The 14074-nt window shown below is 32.4% G+C and overlaps 1 protein-coding gene across 2 annotated transcripts in view; it reads left to right on the top strand.

Annotated features, from left to right (window-relative positions):
• Window positions 1-10735: 10735 nt before the first annotated feature.
• LOC130450977 (uncharacterized) overlaps window positions 10736-14074 on the top strand; it is a 49978-nt gene continuing 46639 nt past the window's right edge. The window contains exon 1 of one of the 2 annotated variants that reach the window (XM_056789745.1): window positions 10736-10822. The gene's annotated coding sequence lies outside the window, so the exon portion shown is untranslated. Of the gene's footprint in view, window positions 10950-14074 lie in introns of both variants that reach the window. The other variant, XM_056789744.1, reaches the window with a different exon arrangement.

Genomic DNA, 14074 nt, shown 5'->3' on the forward strand with positions numbered 1-14074 from the left:
TCTCGCTCAGGGGCAACGGCCGAGCATTTCACACATTTGGGATGTTGCCTCGGTTAGGAAAAATAGGACCAGGGTCTTAATAGGAAGGATTCTCTTTTGACTTAATTTCATATTTAATTTTAAATGTATATGTGTATTATAATTATTATTTTTGTTTATATATCAATCTTGTATATTTTGATAAATTTCATGATTAGATTTATAATGTTGTAGTTTTCTCTGTTTAAAATGTTGGATAATGTAATTGGTGCAGGTATTTTTAATTCATTTAGCTCGTTATATAAATGTATAAATAAAAACTGGGGGTTCGATTAATGTTAGTTATATTAATTTTTAATGATGGTACCGTAATTGTTATTACCTGTAGAGCTTTAGAAATATTGTTTTTTGATGATATGATATGTTGGTCTATACCGTTTTTAATGAGGGTGCAAATTCCCCCATATCTGTCGGTTCTGTCTTGGCTATATATGCTATACTTTTTGATGTTAAAGTGATAGTTGTAGTTCATCCATGTTTCGTTCAATAAAATGACATGTGGTTTTAGTTCATATATTAAAAATTTTAATTGATCACAATTTGCTCTGATGCTTCTAATATTCCACTGTACTATTTTGAAGTTTTGATTTCCGCCTTGGTCTCGGTTTTTATCATCTCCTTTATTGGTTTTCGTGTTTCCGTTGTGATTCATTGTTGAAGATTCTGTTTTCTGGATTGTTCAGTAGCCTTTCACATAAATTGAAGCGTATATTCCCTATCATATTTAACATTTGTCAAGTTTGTTAGCCGTATTCATAATTTCATGTGACATATCTGGATTTTCACTTAATTTTTTGGTATCTGCTTCATCTTCACTATCTACCATCTAGGGTGGTATGTAGTATGTTGATGCTGGGGACTGGTTGTACGTTGATGTTGATGCTGGGGGTTGTTGTTGGTTAGTCTCTTTCTGATGATATGTTATTTGTCCATTGTGAGTTATCAAGCCTGGTGAAGTGGGTTTCCTTTTTTTTTGGCTTTTACTATTTGTGTGAAAGTGTTTCTTTTAGTAGTGTTTTGATTGTTATATATGCTTCTTCTCTAGATGCCGGATTACCTGACAGTTCCGGGAACTCGTTGTATCTTCTTATAAATCCCTTCCTCTTTGGATCTAGTGACATCGCTTCTCTTATAAGTTGTTGTCTCTCTCTCTCTCTCTCTCTGGACAATTCCTGCTAACGCTGTTGTGCTCCATACTCGCGCAGTGTTTACACTTCATTACGCATTCCGCTCTGTCTTCCTCTAAGCGTGTTGCTCCACAATTCCAACATTTTTTCTTTTTGGTTTTACAGTGTTTTTTAATATGTCCGTAGTTTAAACACTTGTAACATTGTAAAAATGGCAGAATGTATGGTAGTACTCTGTGCTCTATTCCGCATATCTTCACACTTGTCGGCAGGGTTGTTCCCAAAAACGTATATCTAATGGGCTCTGTTGGCACTAATTCCACCTTATTAGTTTCTTCGTCCCCATCCTTCGAATTATTTGTTGTTTCCGCCCTTAAATCTACCCTGTCTATGAATTTCGTTTTCCTTACAAATCGCTTTGTTTCTAAAACTTTTATTGCTCCATTATTTACTTGTGAATATTTATTTAATACTTCATCCGAAATTGATGTGTCTATGTATTTGACTATTCCTTTACATGAAATGTTTTTTCTTGGTATAAAAACTCTTTATTCCCGACATCTTGAGTTATCAAAAATTCATTAGCATCGGTATATTTTGAAAATTCTAAACTGATCCTGTTTTACCCTTTTTTATTTATTTTTTTAACATTATTTATTTTTAAGTCAAAAATTTCTCTAGCAATTGCGAGATAATTATAGTTTCCAATATTTTTATTTTCCGAGTCTGCCTCAATATACACTTCGAACGGTGCTTTGTCTAAATACGAGTATTTATCACTACTTTTTATATTTTGTTTGTCTTTTTTCGAACCTGCCGGTTCTTGACAATCGATATCAATTTCTTCTACATTCATTTGTATTACATTTTCGCGATTTTTATACCTTTTTTGGCTTGCCTCCCTGATTTTTCCCCCATTTCTTCCCTTGACTGTTAATTTATTTTATCCCTAATATACTTAATTTTCTTACGCACGTGTTACCTTCTCGAAAGCCGAAACACGAATCCAATCAAAGAATTTTATAGAGTATTGAAACGAATTTTTATATAGATGTTATGGTACATATGTTCTGTGTAGTACACAAAGATTATATACACGGTGGTACATTTCTAATGTAATTCAAGGCTAAAAACCGTGCTGACACACACCACAGAGGTTGCAAGCTCCAAGCATTTTGTGCTGCACATGACAAATGCACGTTAGGTCGAATTGTCATATTTCGCATTTTATTTCAAATATACTGAAGTATAGCCTTTCTGGAGAAGAAATTCATGGTTTATTTTGTATCAATATTATCGCAATTACTTTAATAAAACAGTTCTCTAAATCTTTGAACTACATATCAACAGGATATGGTTCATCTATGATGCCAATCACAATGAAACACTATCAGTGCACTGGTAACGAACCGAATGAAAAATTCTTTTTACCGTAAAACCTTACAACTTTGCCCACAGGCCACAACTTTGCCCAGATGCAAAGTCGTAAGCTATATTTTTTATATATATTCGGCAACAATGTGAAAGTGTCCTAACCTTCTAAGCAAGTTACTTTCGAGTCCAGTACTGTTTCTAACGTGTACGAAGCATGCTTCTCTTAGGAATCAGGTAAGGAAATTCACGCATATTTTTGGTGGTTTTTAACATGAAAAGCTAAGGTATGCTGTGTGTTTGTTATTCAATATAATTTAACGAAATTTGGTATAAGTATACTTTAATGCTTTCTTACCAACATAATTATGTTTAATTTGAGTTACAGGGATGCCCAAAGTTAATTTAACATTCCCCGCAAAACCATTCTTAACAAGGTTAACGAAAAATACTGCAAACATGTTGGCCATCCAACAGCGCTTACAAACATCGAAGAACGCCACGTTGTAGATGTTCTTATAGCATGTGCAGAATATGGTTCTCTATTGACGATGATAGAGATTAGGATGCTAATTAAAAACTATTTGAATAGTAAAGGCCTAAGAAACCAAATCTTTACAGATAATATTCCTGGAAAAGTTTGGCTGGACAAACACCTTCTGACTAAAAGACACTGCCAAAATTTAAAACGCTCTAGGGCTGAATAGACTGAAGAAGAAATGGAAGATTACTTCAACCGCCTCGAAATACCAGTAAATGGAGTTAAGCCTGAACATATAATCAACTACGATGAAACAAACTTAAGCGACAATCCTGGCACTCAGAAATGCATTTTTCGTAGAGGAACCAAGTATCCTGAACCTAATAACGAATTTAGCCCATATGATCTAGAAGAAGGAACATATGTTGTTGTTCGTTTTGCAACAAAAAAGACCATGAAGCGCTTCATTGGCAAAATTTTGTCGGTGTCTGATGCTGACGACACTTACACCATAAAATTTTTAAGAAAAAACGAAAGTTACTATATTTACCCCAACTGTGATGATATCTCTGATATAACTTTTTTAAAAATAAAAAAGATACTTAATGAACCTGAGATAAAAAGAGGTCGACATTTTTTTAATGAAAACCTCGAAAGATTCAAACTTTAGACTGACTATTACCTAAGAAAAATATTTTTATTTTGTGAACACTGAATGTAAACAAACAATTGTTCTTGTGATTTTCAATAAGTGTTTTATATATGTTTTAAATAGTAGATTCACTGTTTTCACATTTAAAGTAACATATAACTATGTCCAATTATAACAATGTCCGAAATTGAATCGGTCCTTCCGCAAAAATCACCAGTTATTGTGGATGAAGAACAATTTACCATAGAGTTACAAACCTATCACAGAGGGCACAGTGCAAATATTAAAAAGTTGGAATGGACAAGTGAAAAATTACAAAGTGTGATCAAATTGTTGGAAGACTATAATTCGGCGCCCAACAAATAACAAAACAATACCATCACGCAAATAAATATGATATTATGAATGTTGGTAACCGAAAGGTTTCAATAATAAAAAGAAAACAGATCTCAGATCCAGTAGTACAAATAATTCCAACAGAACCATATATTACCAAATAATACTCGACGCACATATTGCTACAGGTCATGGACGACGAGATAAAATTGTTCACGCCTTGAGAAATAAATATGTGGTACCAATATTTGTGATAACAATATTTCTTAACCTGTGTAAGACATGCCTTTCAAAGAGAAGCTTTCCTAAAACAGGGATTGTCGTAAAGCCGTTGATTTCTGACGACTTTAATCGAAGAGGTCAGATAGATCTTGTGGACTTTCAAACATCTCCAGATGGAGAGTACAAATGGTTACTGCAGTGTCAGGACCACTTGACAAAATTTTGCTTTTTGCGACCATTAAAAAGCAAGCAGGCAAAAGAAGTGGCAGTTGGGATTCGAGATATTTTTAGAAGTTGGCAGTTCACATATTCCTCAAAGTGATAATGGACGTGAGTTTACTGCATGCATATTAAAAGAAATCATTAGTTTGTGGCCTGCTTGTAAGACCTAGATATCCTCAAAGCCAAGGAAGTATAGAACGTTCAAACCAAGATGTAAAAAATATAATTCGAGCTTGGATGGTGGATAACAAATCTACTATAGGCTGTTATTTCGTTCAATTTCAGAAAAATTCGTCTTACCATTCAACAATTGCAAAGACTCCATATAAAGTCTTGTTTGGAGAGGATCCAAAACTAGGACTCTCGTCCATGTGTTTGTCTAAAAATATTGTATCCAACTTAGAAACTGAAGAAGACATGGAGAGAGTTTTTGAGGAGATTAATAACGATGACAAGCAAAATAATTCACAAGAGGACCAAGAGGCGAATGAACAAGAAGAAGTACCTATATTAGGCCAGCAAATAGATGTTCAAGATCAAAACAATATTTCAAACAGTCCTGAAATGCCTCCTGAAGTACGTATAAAACCTGTGATAAATTTGGATATTATACATAAATCGGATAATGAAAAGGAAGAAATATCTGCAGTTAGTAAGGAAATCCTCACCACAGAATCCCTATATCAAGTCAATAATGAATCCAACATTTCTAACAAGTTTGACACACTGACTAACATAGATGATATTCCTATAACTATTGAGGAGATCAAGAATATGGTGTGCTACATTTGCAATAAAGAAACTTCTGGAGCACTTACATGTATGAAATGCAAACAGGCGGTTCACACAATATGTGGAGTTGTGTACAGAAGAAAATGAGGGTTATGGCTCACAATTGCTATGTAATCTGTGTCTGAATGAACAAGAAAGAAAACAGTCGCACATAAATTTAAAAAGAGTAGCAGATAAAATGAAAGCCACATCATCAAAGAAATTTAAAGAGATCAGTGTTGGTTCGCCAGTACAGAAGTTCCAACAGTGGACAGAGTGCCTTTGGACAGCAAAAATCTGATTGGAAAAGTTTTAGAGAAGAAAAACGAATTATACCGAGTTGGCACTGCTTTTGGAGTCATTAAAGATTTGGTGCCACGAAATGCTTTCATCTCCAAGAGCGTCACTACTTAATGATAATATTCCAGAGGTCAGTATCAATTTAACTAGTTAATATCACTTAAAAAATAATTCTTAGAAATGTATTTCATTCTCTTTCTAATAAATTACAACTAAATAATAACCGATAGTTACACCTTTCTGTGCGTTATTTTTTAACCAAACTGTAACAGGAATTCCATTAGAATTTGCGTTCGAAATATTGTACTGAAAATATGAAGTTTACCTCTTTAATGTTTCTCTGTTTTTACGCGAGGAATTCACTTTTACCATTTCTTTGCAACATCAAAAAACTCTTCAGATTGTATATTTACTGAAATTCAACATTTATAATTTGATGAAATCAGTCTTTGGATTTCTTTGTGTTGCATTACTAGTCGGGCAATACTTAAGCTCAAGCAGTATTTTTCAACTTTAAACATGGCACAAAGAAAAAATGAGATTCAATAGTAGGTATTTAACGTTATCAATAAACATTTTTTTTTAAATAAGCGTTAGTTGGTTCTATGAAAATTTTCATATTTGGAAAGTTGGTTTCCTTGACAAGTTCTGCTTGTCAGTGCATTGAACGACCTCGCGACTCCTCCTTGTGCCAGCACTGCAGAATTGGACTTAACATAAATAAGTAAACACGATATTTGAAGAGTGGGATTACATAGTGGGTCAAATGATAAAAATATCATGAGAAAAACACTTTTTATATAATATCTATAAGTATAGAAACGTACTTACCCATCTTATCCTTTTCTAGGTTATTTTTTGATGGCAAACAGTGTTCATAATATATTTTTTAAATTAGCAGATTAATAATTTTTAAAAAAAAAATTCCATATCTTATTATTTGGAGTAAGATTACATGAATGTATGAGTATAAGTTGTTAACTTTGTGATTGGCTATTAATACAATGAGCCATATGAAAAAGTTTTTATTAGATTTTTAATATTAAAAATATATTAAGCTAATCACTAATAATCCCTTCATAGAAAACGTTGTCATTTTTAAGTTTCTTGGCATCGTCGTTACGATTGATGCAATTTCAAGTAGTCACATTTGATTTTCAACACTTGAGTCCGTTATCGAACCTCAATTCTCATTTACAGTAGATTTCTTTCTATGAGTACTTATTTGGTTAATTTTTTGTTTTGTACAGGATGTGCAGAAACTATCCTGTCAAAGGCAAAACACAGATACTACATATTATTTTATGTCCATCTAACTTAATTTTGTTCTATCCAAAAGTTTCTCCTGAGGGAGCTGGAGACCAAACCTCTAAAAACCGAACCTAAAAACTTAAAATTTGCTACAACCTAAGAACGTGCAATTATAAAGTGTTCACTATGACTTCGTGTTTTATATTTCGGTCAACATTAGTATGGCATTGGAAAATTTTTTAAAAGCAATCTTAAATTTGTTATAATGATTCAAGATTTGAACCTGGGATCGAGTCAGCTAGATGCACTGTTAGACGACGTATTGGAGTTTGTGTGTTTGTAACGTGATTATCAATGGGTGATGATGTGTTAAAAAGTAGTTTGTGTAAAAAGGGTCTGGGGAAGAATGTCATTTTATATGAAAAATGGGATTAGAAATTTTCATTGGTTTTTACTGTCTGTCATGATGGAATTATCCAATTTGCCAAAAACTTTGTATACAGAAATGGTACGGATTGATCGACGTCTTCAACTCCTATGGTGAATTGGATGTACAGATCATAGCTATTAAAAGTATTTAGGATTTCGTCCAGGCCATCAACATATTTTTAATAAAAAGGGTTTAAATGAAAGTACTGGGATTACCATGTCTAACATATCTTCCATGACACAAGAATGCTAATATAGTTGTAATCGAAGCATGGGTATATCAAAAGTTTGTTTATAAGATTTATTATTAAAAAAGAAAAAATTGTATTATTAAAAAGAAATAAGATTAATTCAATTCAAGAAATGAATCCTTGTTCATAGTACAATGGATACTGATCTGTTCCCAATTTTTGTCTATGACTGTTAAACAAGCATCTAAATAGTCATCTAGTAGTTTAACATTATTGAAATGATTAGAAATAACTCTTAAATCGTGATAACGCAGATAACGATTCTAACAATCAGATCTATCTTAACAACTGAAACACATTTCAAAAAAAAGAAACCCTCTTAGAAATGGCCTATATCTCACAACTTGATAATTGTATAAACAAAATATCTGACATAATCTATCTCAGTGAGAGGCATGTTTGTTATAAATAATTTATCGACCAGGTTCATACAATATACCAAGTTTTAAGTTTTGAGTCGCAGTTTTTTTGTGATATGCCAAAAAAACTCACTCGCCGGTATCATTTTCAAATGCCGCTAGTTACTTTGGCAAAAACTTATGTATAAAATTAAATTAAATAGAGGGGATATAAAATCATATCTATTATCTGTAGTTTACGTTAGGCTGGATAGTTTAGACTGTATATCTGTTGAGCTTTGGCGATTTTCAGTTTCATTGTGTTTAATGTTGCATCTGCAGTACTTCTAAAAACGAAAATTTTTAACATTATGCTTATGAAGAAGGGATGTTTCTCACAACATTAACTATCACAGACAAGGCCTATAGATATTTCACATATTTACCTTCGTATCGAAACACATTGTAAGTACATAAGAGCTCGTTCTACATATCCCGATATGTAACAATCTGTGCATTTCATACTTCATTTTACTAAAAAAAAATTCTTTTCATGGAAGCACGTCTAATTTTTATCAAAGGTAATCGCTTGCAGACAACTTTAAAAACGAGTAACATAGGGAAATTATTAGCAATTAAATATGCTAATATTTTCCATAACTTTAGGCAGCAGTTATTACATATGAACTCGGGAAATACTAGAAGATCTCCTTAGGATATCCATTTCCACTATCCTAACAGGACAAATGATTTATAAGGTAATAAAAATACTTAACCACATAACAGTAGCAAAAAAAATTGCTTTGATGCTATACCCCAAACATAAAAATGTATACAGCTGTTTATTCACATAAATTAATATACTTATTATCGAGAAATTAGTTTTCTATTCTCGTTAATGACAAAGTGGTAGATGCAGTTAAGGTCGATTTATATATAACAGTGCCGAGTCCGTTCCGTGTCCGGGTATTTTTGATAGACATATTTATAAAATACCGAGTTGTGGCAGTGTCAGTGTCTCAAAGCGTGTGTGATCAGTGACTGAGACTGAGAATTTAGCTATGGCGGCTTGGATAGAAGATGTCGCTGTATCGGTTCGGATGAATTTCTGTCCGGGCCCCGTCCGGGAAACGCCAGTGTATAAACAGTCTCATAATGATGTACACTGTTTTTTTTTCTGTCCGGAAGCTTCATAACACGGAACCGACACGGCACTGTTATATATAAATCGACCTTTATGAGTCCTTTTCACTTTATTAGTCAAGTAACTTATTTATTGGGTTACGATCTAGCAGTTATTCTTGCTTATGCGGGCGGTATATTATTAAATGATGATGCATGGTGGATGATTCCATTAAAGACGTGCAGTCACTCTAAGTATTTTTGGTTGGGATCACGGTATTCCAAAGATATATTTGATGTGTCAAATTGGTTCTATAATGGTTCGGCAGGTCAGAATATTTTTATTTACTGATGACAGTTGAGGAAAGTTACAATTGTATCAAATTTAACATAATATGTTAGATACGTACATTTCCATTAATTTCAATTCTTTATTTTTCATCCAACATATCTGTTATGCAGTTATTTTATAGAAGTAAACGCAAAAACCAACTTATCGTTTTCAGAGATCGAAGATAAACAGTTTATCAGTATGATGGTACGAGTTGGTATAGTGATAATAATCAATCTGCTTAAAATAATTATCTATTGTTTAGTTTCTTTTGGTGATATCTAAGTAGACTAAAAAATAAAACCCTTTATTTTTGAAGTGTCGCAGTCAAAAGCGCTTGTGAAATTTTGGTCGTGATTCAATCATTATGTACCTGTTGTTTTATTATTAATGATTATTTTATTTTTTTCAAGCCTTGTATTAATGCGAATAGCTTTAATACTTAGAATTCACAATCGAATTCAAGTCACGCTAACGTATACTAGGCCCCCCTTTCCATTACAGCCTATAATCTGTGGTTATAGTACATGGAATTAAATTCTTTATGTTATTGTCTATGAGTCAATTATTCATAATTTCTTGTTCTTTATTATCATCATGCCACATTATTCAAAATATCGTTAACAAACTGTATTTATCTATTTTTCAATTTCTAATAGTCATATACAAGTCAATGTGTCACGCATATATTTAAACAAGAGTAAGAGCTGTTCAGATGGTAGCTCAATGACATTGATCCGAATTTTCTTTTTTGATCTTGCTATTTGGCATTTAAAGAGTATCGCGTTTCTATACGAAACTCTGTGAAAAATTATCAGATTAGAATTTGAGTTTTTTTTCTTTTCCATTAAATAGTTAAACCGCAGCCACATATCCATACTGATTAATTACTATTTTGTCTTACATTATATGTTGTTGTATGTAGTAAGTACTCGTTACAAGAGCTCTCTTCCTACTTGACATCCCCAACTTTCGACACTACAGTTTTTAGTTGGTTGAAGTATAAATTTAACTATAGAATAATTAGGAGTGAAGAAAACGTCCATAGGAGATGCTTACTTACTATAATAAAATAAAATAATGAGCATTTACACATCTAAGTATTTGATAATAATTTTTATTCAATGGAAAATATTTCCTTTGGAGATGACATCTCGTTTCAAAGTTAAGTACTCCGAATTAAACACCTCTCCTGTATAATCATATCAAATTATTACAATTCATATTTTATGTACTATATGCAATTTAGTATTACATACACAATTTTGTAGTGTAATTAGAGAGCAAAAAAATATTGTGATACGTCCTTTACTTTTTCAATAAATCCAAAACAATTTGGCTGTTTACACCCAAATTAATAATATGTATTATGACGACAAATTCAATGTTACTTTTAAAATAGCTTTGTGGTCGAAGTAGACGGATCCGACTCTGGCTATTACTACCTGTTCTCTCTCACTGCTTTCATCATGCTTAGTTCGTTTGTTCTCAACTAAGCGATCAGTAAGAAAGATACGGTCGTGGTTTAGTGTGTACTGCTAAAAATTTAACAAAACAATGAGTAATAATACAAAATAGTGTATGTAAATGTTTAATTAATTATAATACAGTGTAATTACATGATTGTGAAATATAGATAAATAACTTCAAGTGAAAAGAATGCCAGAAGCGCATTTTAATAACGTTCCTAAAGTTTAATGGAACAGGTAAAATACAATGTTTTAAATGCCAAAGAGAAGACGTAAATTATGTAATGAGACAACGGTATTATTTAGATTACAATTCAATATGTTGATTTCATTTCTACATTTAAATTAAACTTTAAAAATTTGAGGTATGACACTGAATTGTACCTTTAAACTCGATAGATATAAAAATGACAGTTGTAAACATTCTTGTTGTATTGCTCATCTCTTTCTACTATGTATATTTAAGACGTGAATTACGTGATAAAACGTAGTAGAGTTATTCACGTTTTAATGGAGAAATTGCATTTAGAAATATAAAATACCTCAACACTTGTTGTACAGAGTTCATTTTATAATGACCTTTTTATATCATATTTACATGACATTAAGTATACGAATTTTAACTAAATTAACTTAAGTGGTTCCATTAAAACATGTATACCCATCTTTTCTTGAAATTTCTTATGAAATATTTCCTTATGGGAGATATCGTCTATGGAAGAAATCAGTTAATATTAATATTATTAATATATAAATCAAAAATCAATTTTCTTAAGCATCAATTTTTTGATTAAATATGTCTTTACTAGAAAGGACCTTAAATATTATTTTTATTAGGACAATATCCATGATAATATAAAATAGTTGCTAGTAAAATAGTATAAAAGTTTGGACCAGCGCATTTGGTAATTATCAAAAATTTTGATGAATGAAACATCAAGTACTTGATTTTGACTGAATATTCTTAGGATATTGGATTTATTAACATATGTCTGTGTTTTTATCAATTTAAGAATTTTTACATGATTTATTTTCACCGAAAATCATTCACGCAAGTATTTGATTTTTAATTTTTTTATTGCATTCTTCCAATATCCAGATGATATCAATCAAAGTTAAATTCTTTGAAATACCAAACAATGTACCAAACCGTTAAATCAAATAACAACAATTTATCATTTCATGTCATTGTCAAATATCAGTTTTTGACAAATTGATGACAAATCATACAATTAATTACAATTAATTGTTAAATGATTATACGAGGCATATTTTTTAAGTAAGTACCGTTTTGGAATTAAAAAAATAAGTGCAAAGATATCGCAATAATTTTATTTTTACATGAAAGCCTGTACCTTAATCTACTTTTCTACATAATTTCCGTGAATATCGAGGCACTTGTCATAACGTGGCACCAGTTTTTCAATACCCTCCTTATTAAATTCTGCCGCCTGACTTGTTAACCACTGTATCACAACTGTTTTGACTTCGTTATCGTCTTGAAGACGCTGACCGCCCAGGTGTTTCTTCAAGTGCAGGAACAAATGGTAGTCACTGGGCGCCAGATCAGATCTTTGGTCCGATTAGCCACATGTGGACGGGTATCGTCATGCAGCAAAACAATACCCTTACTCAACTTGCCGCGTCTTTTGTTCTGGATTGCACGACGCAGATCGTTCAATGTCTCATAATAAGATGCTGCATTGATTGTCTCATTACGAGGCCGAGACTCCACTAGCAATACTCCTTTTCTGTCCCAAAAAACTGTGCACATGATTTTCTGGGCAGAAATTGTTTGCTTAAACTTCACTTTTTTGGGCGATGATGAATGTCGCCATTCCATGGATTGTTCTTTCGATTCCGGTGTGACGTAGACGCCTTTAGCACCAAGAAATCGTATAACAGCCCGTGCTTTATAATCGGTGGGATTCACGATTATCGGAGGCATCTTAAACACTCAGTAAACAACGTACACAATGAAGAATCAGACTGTAATGGCGTCAGTGCGTAGACAAGAGATGTAGGTAACCAGCGTGCATGTGCGGAACGCCGACCTTGGGGTTGCGGCGGCGGAATCGCAAAACGGTACTTACTTAAAAAATATGCCTCGTACATAAATGAGGTATAAAATATTTATTTTCGTTAGTTTCATTAGTTAAGGATAAAGGGACATATTGTCCATGACCTAAATCGATGTATGTACTCATTTATGAACTTTTAATATCCAATGAATAAGTTATAATTAGTTTGAAATCTTTTCTCCAATGATTCAAATTGTTTTTGTACTTTTTTATAAGAATCGCCTAGCTATAGATGTGCTTGAGGCGAAATACTTGGTATATCCACTTAATATACTCCTCAATTTCCCCAAATTTGGTAATCCTGGATTTGAATAAATAAAGAAATATTATTCAGTTGATTATCATATCAGAACTTATCATTTTGAAATCAGGCAAAGTACACCGCGCTGGTATATTACCTGCTATCACCCAACAGAAGTGGGTGTTAATAACGAAGTTATTTCCCATGTATTAAAGCCTTCAGTTAAAATCGAATAGAAAATATCCGCCCTAAACATTAAATCGATGTTAGAAGGAATATTATGTAATGTGGGTTTGCCACGTCTAGTTTGTTTATATTTGCTATTTGCAGGGAATTTAAATCAATTGGGATTTGAGGAAGCTTGATGGATGTATTAATTAAAACTAGGCACGAAACTAAAAAATCTTGCAATCTGTAAACTTTATATTGTAATTTATCAACTAATTGTTACGTTATGAAGGTCGACTGGCTACCATGATCTATAAGTGCCTTCACAGGAACTGTTACACGACTTTTTGAAACACTGTTGCCAGAACAACTTGACAACTTCTTGTAGACACAGAAGATAAAGAAACAGGATTATCATCTGTTTCTCTGTTTGCTGGCTTGTACCTACACTTGAATTTGTTTGATTTGTATTTGTAATAGCATTTGGATTTTGATTTACAACTGAACTTGATTTCTGCTGTGTTTGATTTTGGTCTCGGGTTATAAAAACAGAAATAGTGACAGGATTAATAGTACTTGTGGTTCAATAGTATTATTGGTTCGTAGCTGGTTGTTGGATTAACTATTAGTTGTAAAACCTCTTGAATTATAATGTATTATCATTATTATTGTTGCGCGAACTTATATTTCGTTTATTGATAATAGTAGTGGTTATGGATCACACGTTAGCTTTTGAGATCTAAAGGCGATTTAGTGATGATAGTATTCGATTTTCTACTTATATTGATTTTCGTTTATAATAAAATTTGTTTAATATTCTAGTAACGAGTAGGAGAAAGATGCTATAGATTATTTTCAGAAAGGTATAGAAT

Source organism: Diorhabda sublineata, chromosome X (genome assembly GCF_026230105.1).
Source record: "Diorhabda sublineata isolate icDioSubl1.1 chromosome X, icDioSubl1.1, whole genome shotgun sequence".
NCBI lineage: Eukaryota > Metazoa > Arthropoda > Insecta > Coleoptera > Chrysomelidae > Diorhabda > Diorhabda sublineata.